At 35.7% G+C, this 16,280-nt stretch overlaps 1 protein-coding gene across 1 annotated transcript in view; it reads left to right on the top strand.

Moving 5' to 3' along the window:
* Positions 1-4,391: 4,391 nt before the first annotated feature.
* Positions 4,392-16,280, top strand: part of LOC134851783 (DNA-directed RNA polymerase II subunit RPB3-like) — a 422,117-nt gene continuing 410,228 nt past the window's right edge. Inside the window, exon 1 of the mRNA XM_063868015.1 lies at positions 4,392-4,416. The gene's annotated coding sequence lies outside the window, so the exon portion shown is untranslated. The remainder of the gene's footprint in view (positions 4,417-16,280) is intronic.

Here is a 16,280-nt window from a genome sequence, read left to right as displayed (position 1 = left end):
ACTGCAAGGAGCGTTGAAGCTGCGTTGTGCGTTTTTCTTGAACTGAAACAATTTTGACTCGTGGCTTCTTGCCTATAAATCAATTTTCCGAAATAACTGTTGTCAATTAACTAATACTAAGCCGTTCACTATACCGAAGCGCAAAAATGATTTTGCCTGGCAAAAATGCAAAGTTAATTGGCGTTTCTCAACCTCGATTCCACAGTGATATCAAAGGTTAACAAGATTAACTGGTTTTTCTCAGTTGAATTGCAGGTTTGACGTCTTCTAACATAAGACTGAACAGGCTAAAAAGTTTTATACCGGCGCTAGCAATACCTCAGAAATTAAAAACAATTCAAAAAACCGGCTCTGTCAGGAAAGAAATGTCTCTGTCTGGACCCATCTTTATCGGTCGCTACTTCAGCTAACCTCCTCAATGTCGGAGTCCGAAAGGAGAAGAGAATAAAGAGCAGTCCTCTGAACAATTTTGAAAGGACTTATAAATCTGTGCCTTGTTGTATTCGAGCAGTTACTACTGCCCGAGGTGACCTCAAATATTATTAGTACAATTATGTTATTTCAATTATTTTTTGCCAGCTTACATTTGCGTCTCAGTTTATCTGCCAAAAAGAAGTTTCTCGATCCTCATTGCGCACAAAAAAGAACTCAAAAAGAAGGAAGAAGTTTTCGTCTCACTCGTACTGTGATCGTAGCTTTTTGTGCTGCTTGTACAGCATCCGGTAATTGTTCCGACTGTCGAAGAAAACTGAATATTAATGCTCGGTGTGTTTTTTTAATCAGTCAATTTTCGCTGATCGAAATAAAAATTTTCAACAAAAATTTTTTATACCCCATTGAAAATATCAACTTCTTGACTTCAAATTTAAAAAAATATTTAAATTCTGATTATTTTTTGCATAGTTCTGGGGCTTGAAAGTTGCCAAATTGGCCCTGTTCTGGACTAATTTATTCTCGCTTTGAACACTGTATTCATATTGCTGAGAGCGTAACGCGAAATATTCATGCGTGGCGAATTATCCCGCACAAAAAACTCGTTCCAAATTGAATGGGGGCTGGCTATTCGGATCGGTGGTATCAATTTTGTACGACTCAACAGCTCACACTTTGATAATGTCCAAAATTTATAGGTGTTCAATATTTTCTTTTCCAAAAAACTATTCGTTATGAATTAAGGGACAGCCGGAACTTTCAGGGCTTTCCCCTGATACACAAGCAGTCTTGTTCTTCTTTAGATTTCAATCAATAATGAAAACTGAACACAAACCGCAAAAAGAGAATTAAATGGAATAAAAACATAATGACTGAGAAAAATTGAATAAAGCTGTTTAAAAGGCAAACAAGTTTATTTAAAGATTTTATCTTGTCAGTTCAGAGCAAAAAACGCAAAATAAATTTGATCCGAAGTACTTTCGTTAAAAATTAGGCAAAATCATTTGCTTCATTTCATACACCTTTTATTAGGAAGGCCTTTCTTTAGCAAATTTTTTTTATAACAAAAAGTTTTTTTGAAAATTGCTCTACTAATGTCGACCAATACAATTTTTGAGTAGAATATCAGCTGTAAGTTAACCATAGCTAGTGATTATTTTTCTTAAACAGTTTAATGATGCTGAGCAGAGCTCTAAAAGCAAAATAAATTCTTCTTTTAAAAAAATTCTTCTGTGTATAAAATATTTACCCCTTTGCTAGTTAGACGCCACTGCTTTTTTATTGACTCAGCAAAATAAGCATGCAGAGGCTTGAAAAATACTGTTTTTCATGTCAATCAACTAATTCGAAAAACCTGTGCAAATTTTCAAGCGCGCTAGCAGTAAGTTTTTTATATTTTAGTGCAGAGTATAGATATGCATTGAGCAACCAAGGCATAAATTCAAGCTCAATTATTTGAAAAATTATGCGTTTAGCGTGGTATCAATATTGAAATAATTGGTACATGTTGCATACCAGATAGCAGTCTCAAGCAAGGCTTTTGAATTGATTAGAATTTTTTGGAATCTGGTCTCAATAAAAATAACCACCACGAGCAAATGTTTTTCTCTCTTTCTTCGAATGCCCATGGCTATTTTGCAAGAAAAAAGCTGCGTTAATAAAGTATGGTTGCAAAAGTTGCAAGAAGCAAAAAGTTGGTTCCACAGCAATTTTTCAAAATTAGTTTACGCGCTTGTTCCCTCCTAACTTGAACATGACTGCGCGTATCAGGGCGAAACCCTGAATGCTGAATGTTCCGACTGCCTTTTAAGGTGTATGGAGCAAAATAAAAAATGGAAAAAAGTAAAAATAATAAAAATACAATTGAAAAAATTTAAATTTTGAGATGTTTTGTGAAATTCATTCCTCCCATACGCCATATAGAGTACAAAATACAAACTTCGCTTCTGATAACAACTCAAATATGGCAAATAAGCTTCCTTCAACCAACTTGGAACCATTTCGAAGACGGATTAAATCTCCACTTACGCGTTATTAGCGCAAAATGTATCGCGCGCTAATTGTCCCAAATTATCCGTTATTTTCGTTGCGAAAGTCGGAACAATAGAAAATACAAAGTCTAACTGTTTTTTCTTTCTTCCCGCACAGACTTGCGCTTTTTTGTCTGTAGATTCCCGTTATGGCTTTTAAACGTGATGAAAATAGAGCTAAAGCTCGACAATTCAATATGTTGTGGAACCCACAAACAAATTTCTAGTAACGTCAATTTTCTTGGCACATATTTGTTCCCACTTTCGTAACGAAAGTAACGGAATATTTGTGCTCGGGGCGTTTTTTTTTTCAGACAAATTTGACTTTTCATTTAGTCATTTTTTGAAAAAAAAATTATCATTCAAAAGATACTGTTGTCCTCAGATAAAATTGGAAACAATATTTCATCTGTAATCTTTTTTCTAAGGGTTATAAGGGATAATGAAATATAAGGGTTTAAATGTTCCCATTCGGGCCAATTTGAGATATTTTGCGCTGTTAACGGGTAAGCGGGGATTTAAACCATCTTCAAAATTGTTCCAAATTGGTCGAAGGAAGCTTATTTGTAATAATTGATTTGTTACGAGGAGTGAAATCTATCACTTTGTACTTTATATGGCGTGTGAGGGATGATTTTCACAACAAATCTCAAATTAAAAGAAAAACAAGACAGTTCGTATATCAGAAAAAAGCCCTGAATAAAGTTGATAAAGTTGAATAAAGTGATTAAATATATAATGTCAAACCTCCGACTGCTTATTTTGCTGAGTGAATAAAAAAGTAGTGGCGTCTAACTAGCAAAGGGGTAAATATTTTATACACAGAAGAATTTTTTTAAAAGAAGAATTTATTTTGCTTTTAGAGCTCTGCTCAGCATCATTAAACTGTTTAAGAAAAATAATCACTAGCTATGGTTAACTTACAGATCTACTAGTTTTGACTATGACAACATCGTTCCCCAGCTGATATTCTACTCAAAAATTGTATTGGTCGACATTAGTAGAGCAATTTTCAAAAAAACTTTTTGTTATAAAAAAAATTTGCTAAAGAAAGGCCTTCCTAATAAAAGGTGTATGAAATGAAGCAAATGATTTTGCCTAATTTTTAACGAAAGTACTTCGGATCAAATTTATTTTGCGTTTTTTGCTCTGAACTGACAAGATAAAATCTTTAAATAAACTTGTTTGCCTTTTAAACAGCTTTATTCAATTTTTCTCAGTCATTATGTTTTTATTCCATTTAATTTTCATTTTGCAGTTTGTGTTCAGTTATCATAATTGATTGAAATCTAAAGAAGAACAAGACTGCTCGTGTATCAGGGAAAAGTCGTGAAAGTTCTGACTGTCCCTTATTTCATTTTGAATAGTTTTTTGGAAAAGAAAATTTTGAAAACCTATAAGTTTTGGACATTATCAAAGTGTGAACTGTTGAGTCGTACAAAATAGATACCGCCGATCCGAATAGCCAGCCTCAATTCAATTTGCAACGAGTTTGTTGTGCGGGATAATTAGCCACGCATGAATAATTTGCGTTACGTTCTCAGCAGTATGAACAAATTGTTTAAAGCGCGAATGATTTAGTCCAGAACAGGGCCAATTTGGCAACTTTCAAACCCCAGAACATTGCAAAAAATAATCGGAGTTAAAATATCTTTTACAATATGAACATAAGAAGTCATTATTTTCTTTGGGGTATAGAAAATTTTTGTTGATAACTATTTTTTCGATCGGCGAAGATTGACTGAATAAAGAAAACCACACAGCATAAATATTCCGTTTTCTTCGAAAGTTGGAACAAAAATTCATTTTATTTTTTTAAATTTAATTTTTAAGTTAATTTTGCTCCATATACCTTAAAAATCATTCGAAACACTCAGGGCGTTGCCCTGATACGAACAATCTTGTTTAATTTTGTATTCCGCAACGATTGTTGTGATAAACTTATTAAATAGTTTCCGGTTTGATATGTCTCAAGCAAAAGCTACTAGATGTGGACCATGCAACAAACCAGTGAAGGACAACGACTCAACTGCTATAGGATGTGAAAAGTGCAACGCGTGGTTCCATGGGCAATGTGTTGGATTGTCTCCTGATGATGTAGCTACAATGGACAAAATTCGAGGATGCTTCTGGCTGTGCTCTGGCTGCCTTGAGGGGAACGTCTTCACATCCCAAGCTAAGTTTGAACTGATTATTCAAAGACAAGAAGGCTTAATCGAAATTACAAAAAAGCATTCAAGAAACTGTTGAAAATGTTGATCCAACCACGACAACATCATCGAATGTACCGGTTAATAGTCGTATTAATAACAGTCACCGGGCCAACACATGTGAAAACGAGATAATCATCGACGGAGTCTGCGAAGACAACGGTCAGTTTACATCCAATATAGAGGCCGAAGAAGCCAAAGTGGCCGAAATTTTTGATCATATAGGCGAAGAAAATCTCAGTATCTGCCAAATGTATAGACTTGGTAAAGCTCATCCCCAACAACGAAGACCGCGTCCCTTACTTGTTCGTCTGTCATCCGAATGGAATGCTAGAAAATGCCTAGCAAAACCTTACAAACTGAAGAATTTCAAAGAAAAGATTTTCATATCGAAGTCCCTAAACCAAGAAGAACAGATTTTGAAAAGTAAAATCTTCAAGAAACGGTACGACATGATTAACAATGAAAAAGTTCCACGCGATGAGCTAAAAATTTGTGGTCTGACCCTCGAACGAAACGGTAACAAGATCAATCTTGACTGACTACAATCAAAATTATGCCTTATCAACGCACAAAGTCTCTTGAGCCTAAATCAGCGTCTGAAGTTAATCAATTTTCTTTCTTTACATTCTCCTGATATCGTGTTCATTACTGAAAGATGGCTTAAACCAGAAATTACTGATACCGAAATTTTTCCTATGAATTCTCCCTATTCGGTTAATGCTCGAAAAGACCGCACTTCTGGAGAACACGGAGGTGTTCTCATTGCTACAAAAAATAGTTTTGCTTTAAATTATTCAATTCTATCATACGATGCAGATTACTGCATCGGACTTTCAATATATTCGGGTGCAGTTAATCATATTTTCCTCCTTATTTACAACCCCCCCCCCCCGCTTCGTCGCAGTTTCGGATACCTGCCAAAATGCTTACTGATTCAATACGTTATTTTAACTCCAAATTGATTAATGGTTCTATTTCGTACACAATCTTAGGTGACCTAAATCTGCCTGATATCTGTTGGGCATCTTCTGATGGAGGCTGTGATTACTCAAAGCTGTTCCTAGAGGTTATTGAGGATTATAGTTTAATGCCCCTTGTATATGAACCCACACATCGCTCAGGCAACACTCTTGATATCATTTTAACTTCGCACACAGAATTGTTCACTGCATTTGTAAATGAAGTGCTTTACTCAGACCATTTTCCTTTATTTGCTTTTTTTACCATTCCTGAAGCAGCGCCTACTGTGATTGGAAATTTAATGAAATCCTCTCTATCTAAATCATCTTTCTCTCATTCGATCTTCAATAGTAACATCAGCCCTTGCTTTACCAAACTCATTTTGGAACAAAACTCATGTTATTCCTTATCCACCACTAATGATTATGTAGATAGCTGGTACGCTCAGATCAATCATGCAATTCTTTTATCATGCGCACATAAAACTGAAAGACGCCAGCAACTTCCCTATTATTATTCGTCGCATACAGTTCATTTACTGAATATGCACCATTCCATATCTAAACGGACAGCCAACACAAATCATTTAGCTTCGATCCAACAAGACCTTAACAATTCAGTCGAGTTTGATAAAACTTGTCTCCTTGAATCTTTAAGACCAAATTCTACCCGTGATTCCTTTAAATACCTTCGATCTTTTACCAAAAGGAAACTACCAAACCAAATGCACTGGATGAATAGAAAAGCATCCACTTCTATTGAAATAGCCATTCTTTTGAACGATTACTTCTGTTCTGTGTTTCTAGAAAAGCACGAAATTCAAATCCTACAACCCGAAAAACCCACTATTTTTCTATCCGATCTCCATGTCAACCTTAAAAAGGTCGAGAAAGCTCTCGAATTTGCTAAAACTTCTTGTATTACCAACGACCGCCTCCCAACCTTTATTCTTAACTGCTGCAGTGAATTAATATCTCCTCTAGTCGTGCAGCTCTTTGTCAAGGTTCTGGAAACTAAAACGTGGCCAGAACTTTGGAACTGTGCGTTTATTACGCCAATTCTTAAATCTAGTAATCCCGAAAAGGTTGAAAATTATCGCCCGATAAGCATATTGCCTCAATTATTGATTATTCAGGAGAATGATCTTCGATTTCATTTATCCTAAAATTCGGGCTAAAGTTACACCTGCTCAACATGGTTTTATGACCAAGCGATCGACTGTTACTCAGCTTCTTGAATACCTAGATCAGATTTATAACGACGTCGAGGCAAAAAACGAATGTCTTTCTGTGTACTTCGATTTTCGCAAGGCTTTTGATCAAGTTCCTCATCATATACTTATTTCGAAACTTGGTACTTTAGGCTTTGAAATTAGCTTTCTTGAACTTTTTGCTTCCTATCTCACAAACCGCACGCAAATTGTCTTAATTAACAATGAAGCATCTCCAAAAGGCCATGTAACAAGTGGTGTTCCGCACGGAAGTGTACTCGGCCCTTTGCTATTTATACTCTTCATTATTGACATGCCAGCTGTCTTGAAAACCTCTAATTGCTTTCTGTTTGCTGATGACAGCAAACTCTATTCAAAAAATGACTTTTCCTTAGTTCAAATAGACATTGATCTATTTATCAATTGGACGCTTGAAAACGAAATGACATTTAATTCTGATAAATGCAAAGTTATTTGTTTTAACTCAACTTCCCCCAAATCTACTCTTTGCCTTAATGATTACCTAATTCCGTCAGTTTCATCAATCAAAGGTCTCGGAGTAACGATATCTAGTGATTTAAAGTGGGATATCCACATTAAAACCAAACTGGTCGCAGTTAACAAAGCTTTCCATTTCTTAAAACGTTCAATCCCTTATGGAGTATCCATGAGAACCAAATTCAAATGTTACCAGCTATGTATTATGAGTATTTTGTTATACGGTAGTCAGGTCTGGTTTCCATCTTCAACATATCGCCGCAAACTAGAATTATTTAACAGAAAATTTTTGAAATGGGTAACGGGAGTGAACGACTATACAGAACAACTTAGAAAAACGAATTCCTTGCCAATTTCCTTCACTATAGCTTTACATGATATGTGTTTTCTTAATCGAGTCCTGACTGATCAATTTGATTTCGACCTTTACAGTACATAAATTTTACCTTTGCAGCCAAAGACCTTCGCAATAGCTCACGCCCTAAGCTTTCAACAACCCAGAATTGTCGACTCTTCTTTACAGAGCAATTTTTCTTCTATCGCATCTGTCGGTATGCCAACATGATTTCAGCAAACAACATAGCCGACATTTTCTCATCGCCTGAAACTTTCAAAGCAAAATTGAAAATCTATCTGAAAAATAGAATTGATATGTTCAACTTAAACAACTCTTGTTCAATGCTACTTTGTTGCCATTGCATAAATTGCCGTTCGTGATGTCTTGTGTACATAATCATACCGTTTGTTTTGTTTGATGCCTTTATATTTTAAAGGGAATAAATTCTTTTAGTAGTAGTAGTAGTAGTAGATCGAAGAGAATAAAACAATGAGCAACAAGATCAAAGCAATGAGCTAGAGTTTGAAGCTGCACTGTTTTTTGAACCATTTGTCTCTGGATTGAACAACAGCAACAAGATCAAAGCAAAACGCTTTATGAAATCTGCATACTTCTCCAAGGCGTCTTTTGAAAAGTATCAGGGTTGATCAACCGAAAATGAATCTCGTAAAATAGTACAAAAGATGGGTTTTCTGTGCACTTTTGGAAAACTAGGCTGCAACAACTGAGTCCCCCCCCCCCCCCTCGGCAGGCCAATGGAACTGTTTGAAATTGAAAAATAATTTGATTGCATAGATCTTGAGTTTTACACTAGTAGCATGATGAAATATGAAACCGCGCCCCTTAGCTGTATTAGCCTGCTATTAAGCTGTCACGGAATTTTTTTATTTTTAAATATTAATCTTGCAATTTAACCGTACATTAATTGCTATTAGAGTAATATTTCACTGGTTTTGACCAATAAATTCTGACTAGTGCACGCCGACACTAAGCAAAACAGTCGGCAAGCTTTCTCTAAAAACGATACAACTAATCAACGGTGAGCCCCTATTTATAATTAATTCACAGTTCTGTTGGTCACAAAAAAAGAACGTATACTTTAGAAGTAGAAATCAAGTAACCAAGCCTGACCTTTACAAATGCGTGATTACATGTCACTTCTCGAAGAATACTCACTATGGATGCTCTTTTACATATCTGTGTTCGTTGTGTTATTTTTGCTACCTTTGCCTCTGCTGAAACTAGTCGCTTACTTTGCACTACGACTCTTGATGATCGCGCGCGCAATCTTATGGTTGGTTTGATTTCAGTGTAAAATTTTTAGAAATGCTTTTTCTCTTGAAAACAGTCGAATAAAACTAAAAGCGGATCTTTTTAGCTAAAAAGGAGCGGAGGGGAGGGGGGTTGTTTCGTTACAAGGTACCATAAGTCTGGGGAATAGTAAACAAGTTCCAGAAAGGCTAAGAAAATGATGACGCTATCTGCTGTTTCCAGAGTTTGATGATGATAATACTTAGAGGTGCGCGCCAGCCGGCTCAGCCGCCGCCGTCGGAGTTCAAAGTAACACTGCGCCGCCACGAAATACACACGGCGCCAGCCTCGGCTGAATCATTTCGTGGGTAATATGAGCCAGCAACTGTATTGAGTGGTGGAATCCCTCATACGCGAAGGACCGAATGCGTGAAAATAGAAATCAGCTATCAGATTTCAGTAGTCTAAAATTTGGAAAGAAAGTAAACATTTCCAGGGACTGAATATTGATATTGGCCGAATATAAAAACGGGAGAAAAATCCAAAAGTTTCAAATAGTCATTGACCGCCGCCGAATTGGAACAAATTTAATATTTCAAAGATTTCGTTATGAAAGAAAGAAGCAAAATACTGCTTCATTTGATTCATTTTATTTGAATGGCAACTGCTTCTTTCTAAAAATTGACGTTCGGCTAATTTTGTTTTCGGTCTTTTGCTCACGAGTTTTTTTCGCCCATTCGGTCCTTCGCGCATGAGAATAGCCCCCTTATTGCGTCAGCGGGTCAAGTTAACATCCTTCCCCCCAAATAGACCAAGTTAAGATCCTCCACCCCAGCGTTCAATATAAGTTAAATGCTCGATTCTGATTGGCTGAAAACTCCCAACTTAGAACCAAGTTAACATCCTCCCGCTCCCCCCTAAACGTGTTTAGGGGAGGGGGATGTTAACTTGGTCCGCGTCAACTATTATTCTAAAGCGTCAGCCAACGTTCTAATTCGATAACTACGTCTAACTACAATCACAACTATCAATCGCTAATTTCAACTGGATTTTTGTTTATGAAAATTATGCGCTGTTTAAAAAAGACGTAAATCGCTAAAAAATACGTTTCAAAGTCCGTTTTTGAAAGTTAATTTAACCAGGATGATTTCAGCCGGCTGAGCAGCCGCCGCCGACAGATTTCTCTTCAAGCCGCCGAGCATGCTTGGCTGAGCCGGAGCGTCTGTAATAATACTACTTATCTTTTTGTTCCGACTTTTGATACGAAAACAACGGAATATTTGTGCTCGGGGTGGGTTTTTTTTCAGACCAATTTCGACTTTTTAACTAGCCATTTTTGACTTTTTTATGTCATTCAGAAGCTACTGTTGTCTTGAGCTTAAATTTGAAAAAATATTTTATATGTGATCATTTTTCGTAAAGTTATGGGGGTTTACAGATTGGCATTTTGGCCAATTTGGGACAATTCACGCGCGATATATTTCGCGCTATTAACGCGTAAGCGGAGAGTTAATCCGTCTTAGAAATCGTTCTAAGTTGGTTGAAAGAAGCTTTTTTGCCACAATTGGTTTGTTACAAGGAGCAAAATCTATTCTTTTGTAGTTTATATGGCGTGTGGGGAGATGATTTTCATAGAAAAAAAATCAAATATTAGAAGAAAAAAATTTTCATTTTTTTATTACATTTAATTTGTTAATGATATTTATTTTGCTCCATAAACCTTAAAAGGTAGTGGGAGTACTCAGGGCTTCGCCCTGATTCGAGCAGTCTTGTTGTTCCGACTTTCGATACGAAAGTAACGGAATATTTGTGCTTGGGGTGGGTGTTTTTTTCTTCAGACAAATTTCGACTTTTTAACTAGCCATTTTTGACGGAATTTTTTTTATCATTCGAAAGGTATTGTTGTCCTGAGCTTAAATTTGAAAAAATATTTTACCTGTGATCTTTTTTCGTAAAGTTATGAGGGTTTAAAGATTGCCATTTTGGCCATTTTAACCAATTTGGGACAATTAACGCGCGATATAATTCGCGCTATTAACGCGTAAGCGGAGATTTAATCCGTCTTATAAATCGTTCCAAATTAGTTGAAAGAAGCTTATTTGCCGTAATTGATTTATTACAAGGAACGAAGTCTCTCTTTTTGTGTTTTAAATGGCGTGTGGGGGGATGATTTTCATAAAAAAATTTCAAATTTTAGAGAAAAAAAATTTCATTTTATTTTATGTCATTTAAATTTTTCAATGTTATTACTGCTGCTCCATAAACCTTAAAGGCAGTCGAAACATTCAGGGCTTCGCTCTGATACGAGCAGTCTTGTTTGGATTTGGTTTCATTACTTTTGGATTGTTCTCTTTCTAAGAACGAAAGCTTGATAATAGTGAGCTTGAACATATAAGTTTGATTGCAAAAGATTGGTTTCAAAATTTGAGCATGCCAAAAAATTTGGGGGTCATTATAATACTCATTATGATCTTATTGCGTTCAGTTTTTAGTTTTTACTAATTGCATTTTCGCGTTTTATGTGAATGTTGACTCTTTTGACTTGTTTTTTTTTTTCAAACGCACCGTATAAAACAGTATTTACTGATTAAAAAAACCTGTGATATCGAAAGGTATTTTTAGAACGATCGAACTAGTTTAAAATTGCGTAACCATTATTCATGAAATTTTCCCTCTTCATCATTCGTCCATTATTCAGAAGGAAATTGTAGATAAAATCCACCATTTTTAAAGCGCTTGAAAGAAATTCAGTTCAGCAATTTGTTCAGGTGTGTATTAAGGACAACGAAGAGATTTATCTTTCGCCCCCACAACACATCCTCAAGATCGCCGTCTCACTTAGCCGAAACCTAATCAGCCTACACGGACACCAGCTGTCGCCTGAGTTCTGCACACAGATGAACATGACCAGCTTCTTGTGTTTCACCCATCTGCCAAAATCTAAACGCAACGAGGTGATATATACGGCTCAAAATTATGCAGAAAACTGTTTTTGACCAGTTAGTTTTAAAAAATATTGATTATTGCTGTTAAAACATAATATTTTAAAATGGAACTTAAAATGGAATTACCAAGAAAAGTTTGGGTTCCTTGCAAAGTTGAAATTTTTGAGCAGCTATTTACTTCTTTAAAACTGAAATGATTCGAAAAAAGTATTTTTAGCCAGTCAGGATTGCGTTCAGTCTTGGTGACTCAATGACCAGTGTTAGCTGGCTCGTGCACCAAAACAAACCTAATATAGACCAGGAGCAGGGGGATTCTGCCGACGATGGAGTCCGATATGTTGACCGAGACTCTGAGGAGTCGCATCAGTCCAAGTGCAACAGAGATCGTTAGTATATTGTGTACATATAAGACTACAAAATATTAAATTCATCGCGATCACCTACCAAATAACATTGAAACATCTAGGCTAGAATTGTGATACAAAATACTATACCCAAGTGAAGTCATTCAAAAAGTCGACACTTTTGAATCAGCCAAATTGATTTTCCAAGCTCTTTTGGAACTGTAAATTTTGATCGTTTGACCGGTTGCAAAGGGTTTTTCAAACTTATTTGTATTTAATTGCACAAGTTGAGATTGTCGGAACAAATAAACCTTTAAATCCGCTCCTGCGTAGCTTATACTAGCCTCTCATTTATACCCCCACCACCTAAAACGGCGAACTTTACAAGTAAAATGATTTATTGCAGTATCATATTGTCTGAAAAAAAATCATGCTGACTAATTAAGCCACAACAATTATACTTTATCATCATACTTAAGGGGGGGGGGTGACAGGCTGGGAGAGAGACGAGGAAAAGAAGAGCCTTCATTTCTCAAACAAATTTCTCAGATTTGGGTTCAGAAACGTTTTTTTTTTGTTTCAGCTTCCTATTATTCAGTTTTAGACTCAGTTTCTTGTCGTCCTCATCCCCCCTGCCTACATAGTAAAATATTTCAGCTGGGACGCTCCGTTTGGGTCTCGGTTGACTGTCATTTTACCGTAATTTTTTTAGATGTGCGTTACTCGTTGTCTTCATGCAGTGGCTCCTGTCCGTTCACAGTCTCAGTCCATTTCCACAACTGCACTGAGGCCCATTGGAGGGGGAGGGGGTTGGAGGAGCACCGGAAGTACAAACTGAGAGTGGATGACGAGGACTTCGAGGAGCAGGTAGACGATGACCAAGTGGAGGAGAAGGCGAGCTTCTTCTCCGAAATAACCAAAAATCAGGAAGTAATTAAACTTTTGTTCCGTTCCCTCATCGTCAATATTTTTTTCGTGAAATTCTTTCTCAAAATGTCCGATTAGCCCAAATTGTTTTACGACTTAATTCGGGTGTTCCAAACGTATCTGTTCCGAATGTATCTGTTCCAAACGCAAAAACTCGATGTAACAACTATATGTATAAGCATCCAATTTTTATGTTTCATCACGTTCCACTTTTACGGTTGTTCCAATTTTTGAAGAGCAAAATTAACAAGACTGCTCATATCACAGCCAAGCGCTGAACGGTTCGATTTCCTTTTAAGGTCTATGGAGCAGTAACAACATGCAAAAATTAAATGTAATAAAAAAACTAGATTTTTTTTAAATTTCTTGTTTTTTTTTTGTGAAAACCATCCATTAACACTCCATATGGAATACAAAGTGATAAATTTTGCTCCTAATAACAAATCAATTTTGACCAATAAGCTTCCTTCAAGCAATTTGTAACGAGTTCTAAGACGGATTAAGTTACCGCTTTCGCGTTAATAGCGCGAAATATATCGCGCGTTAATTGTTCCAAAATGGACAAAAGGGCAATCTTTATACCCCCCCCCATAAATTTCCAAAAATTGATCACAGGTAAAATATTTTTTCAAACATAAGCTCAAAACAACAATAACTTTTGAATCATTTTTTAAAAATTCCGTCAAAAACGGCTAGTTAAAAAGTCGAAATTTGTCTGGAGAAAAAACCAACCCGAGCAGAAACGTCCGATTACTTTCATTACGAAAGTGGGAACAACAAGAACGATACGTTAACCATAGTAAAAAAATATAGTGCAGTTTTCTAATAGTCTGATCAAGATATTTGATTCTAGAGATAATCGTTGAGCCATTAATTATTACATTAATTGAATAACAGACAGAACATAAGATTTAAAGTTTTGTCTTATTTGTGTTGATGTTAAAGTCTGGCGCAGCTGATAGAGTGTGCCGAAGAATGTGATCAATTTGCTGAAAATTGTTTTCTAGGTGACCGTTAAAATTGAGATGAGCGTCAATGGTTATACCTAGACACTCAAAATTGTTTTTACTTTCAATTGCCGTTTGACTAATTTGAAACTCAAATTTTTCTTGCGTCTGCTGTTCTTGAATGTTATAGTTTTTGTTTTGACAGTGTTCAAAGTAAGTGTTTTGCTCTTTGGCCACCTACTAGTCTCGTCTAAGACTTTTTGATGCTCTTTTTGAACGAATTTTTCTGAAGTGGTAGTTGAAATTGCAGTATTGTCGGAATACAAAAATTGTCTTTGTATCTTTTTGCTCAGAATCCAGATCAATTACAAAAAAAAGAGCAGCAGTGAACCAAGCACAGGCCCTTGTGGGACACCAAACCGTACATTCCTTTTTTTTAAAGTTTTTTTTTTCTATAGCTACTGTTTCCTGTTTTGTAGATATGATTTCAACAAATCAATCACAGGACCTCTTAAGCCATGCTCTTTTTGAACGAAATTTTCTGAAGTGGTAGTTGAAATTGCAGTATTGTCGGCATACAAAAATTGTCCTTAATCTTTTTGTTCAGAATCTAGATCAATTAGAAAAAAAAGAACAGCAGTGAACCAAGCACAGGCCCTTGTGGGACACCAAACCTTACATTCCTTATTTTTAAAGTTTTTTATTAATTTTTTTAGAGGTACTGTTTCCTGTTTTGTAGATATGATTTCAACAAATCCTTCACAGGACCTCTTAAGCCTTATGAAAAACATTTTAAATTTAAAAACTCGCAATCTACTGAGTCAAAAGTTTCTTCTAGATCCAAAAATGTATACTGCTTGATATTATCCCAAACAAACCTTATTGATTCAATCATTGTCACAACTGCATCTCTGGTACTTCTTTTTGATCTGAACCCAAATTGTTATTTTCACAAACACATTGTTTATGCAGGAAGTTCATAATTCTGTTGAAACTGCTTTTTATAAATTTTTTCGAAGTGCTGGAAGTATTAAAATGGGTCTATTATTTTGTGGCTGAGAATGACATCCTTCTTTGTAAAAAAGAAATTTTTTTGCTATTTATAGGCTTTCTCGAAAGTGTTTTTCATCAAAGCTTTTATTAACCAACCCAGTAAGTGTCGCGACAATGGATGGTGTTAGTCTTTTAAGTAAACATAGGTCCAATTGAAGCTGTCTCTACTACTTTTGGGTTTTCAAATCAACAGCTTTTTTAAACATCTTTCGCATCAATTGGCAGCAGGACAATTGAGTCTATGTTTTGTTTCATTGTAGCTTGATTTCTTTTGTTTCGCATTTTTTAGTTCGCTTTTCTTGTTCTTTCATTGCTGAGGAAAATCATATAATTTATTTAGTTTTAAATCATTTTGATCAGTCAGACTTTTTTAGATTTGTTGTCGGTCAGCTCATTGAAAACTATAAAAATTCCCTATGTGTAGTTTATATCAATTACGTTTTTTATTTTGAAAAAGTAGTTTAAATTTTTATTTTGTTCCTTGTATTTATCCCTACTTTTACTAGACTTTTCTTCTGATTAAACTTGTATTAGTGCATTCTTTTTTGTAGCAGCAATTTATGCTTGGTTATCAATCCAAGACTTTTCAGTTTTTGATTTGCTGTTTTTCACAGGAAAAAACTCAACAATTTTACTTGTCAAGATATTCTGAAACTATCCGAACGCAGTTTTGCAATCAATTGAAGACATTTCCCGGTTAAGCCAGTTCAGTTTCTCTCCTACGCTTTTTAATGAGATCCATTGCGCATAAAAATTTTTCAAGTTTTTCCCTTTTCTTTTTCTAAAATAGTTCAGTTCAATTTTTTGGCATTGGATTTAGAGCTGAAAGCTACAGTGAAACAGTCACTTTTTACCGTTTTCATGACACACGTGTGTTCTTCCTGGTTTGAAAAAAAAACAAGTCTCTACCAATTTTGCATCTAGTTTCCACCATTTTCGGGATTGATGTACTAAGCATTGTTAAATCATAGCTCAATAAAACTATTGGGAGTTCGAATCAAACATTTTGATGAACATTCACCATCCATATTGAAGCACTCGCAAACTAGTTTTTTAGCCAATGGAGTTACAACAAGGTTTTCCAGAAGAGATTGTAGGACACCTAAAGTCTTTTTTTCTACTGAGATTGATGT

Source organism: Symsagittifera roscoffensis, chromosome 1 (assembly GCF_963678635.1).
Source record: "Symsagittifera roscoffensis chromosome 1, txSymRosc1.1, whole genome shotgun sequence".
NCBI classification, from domain to species: domain Eukaryota; kingdom Metazoa; phylum Xenacoelomorpha; order Acoela; family Convolutidae; genus Symsagittifera; species Symsagittifera roscoffensis.
The sequence above is the reverse complement of the archived record's forward strand: the minus strand, read 5'-3'. Positions and strand labels throughout refer to the sequence as shown.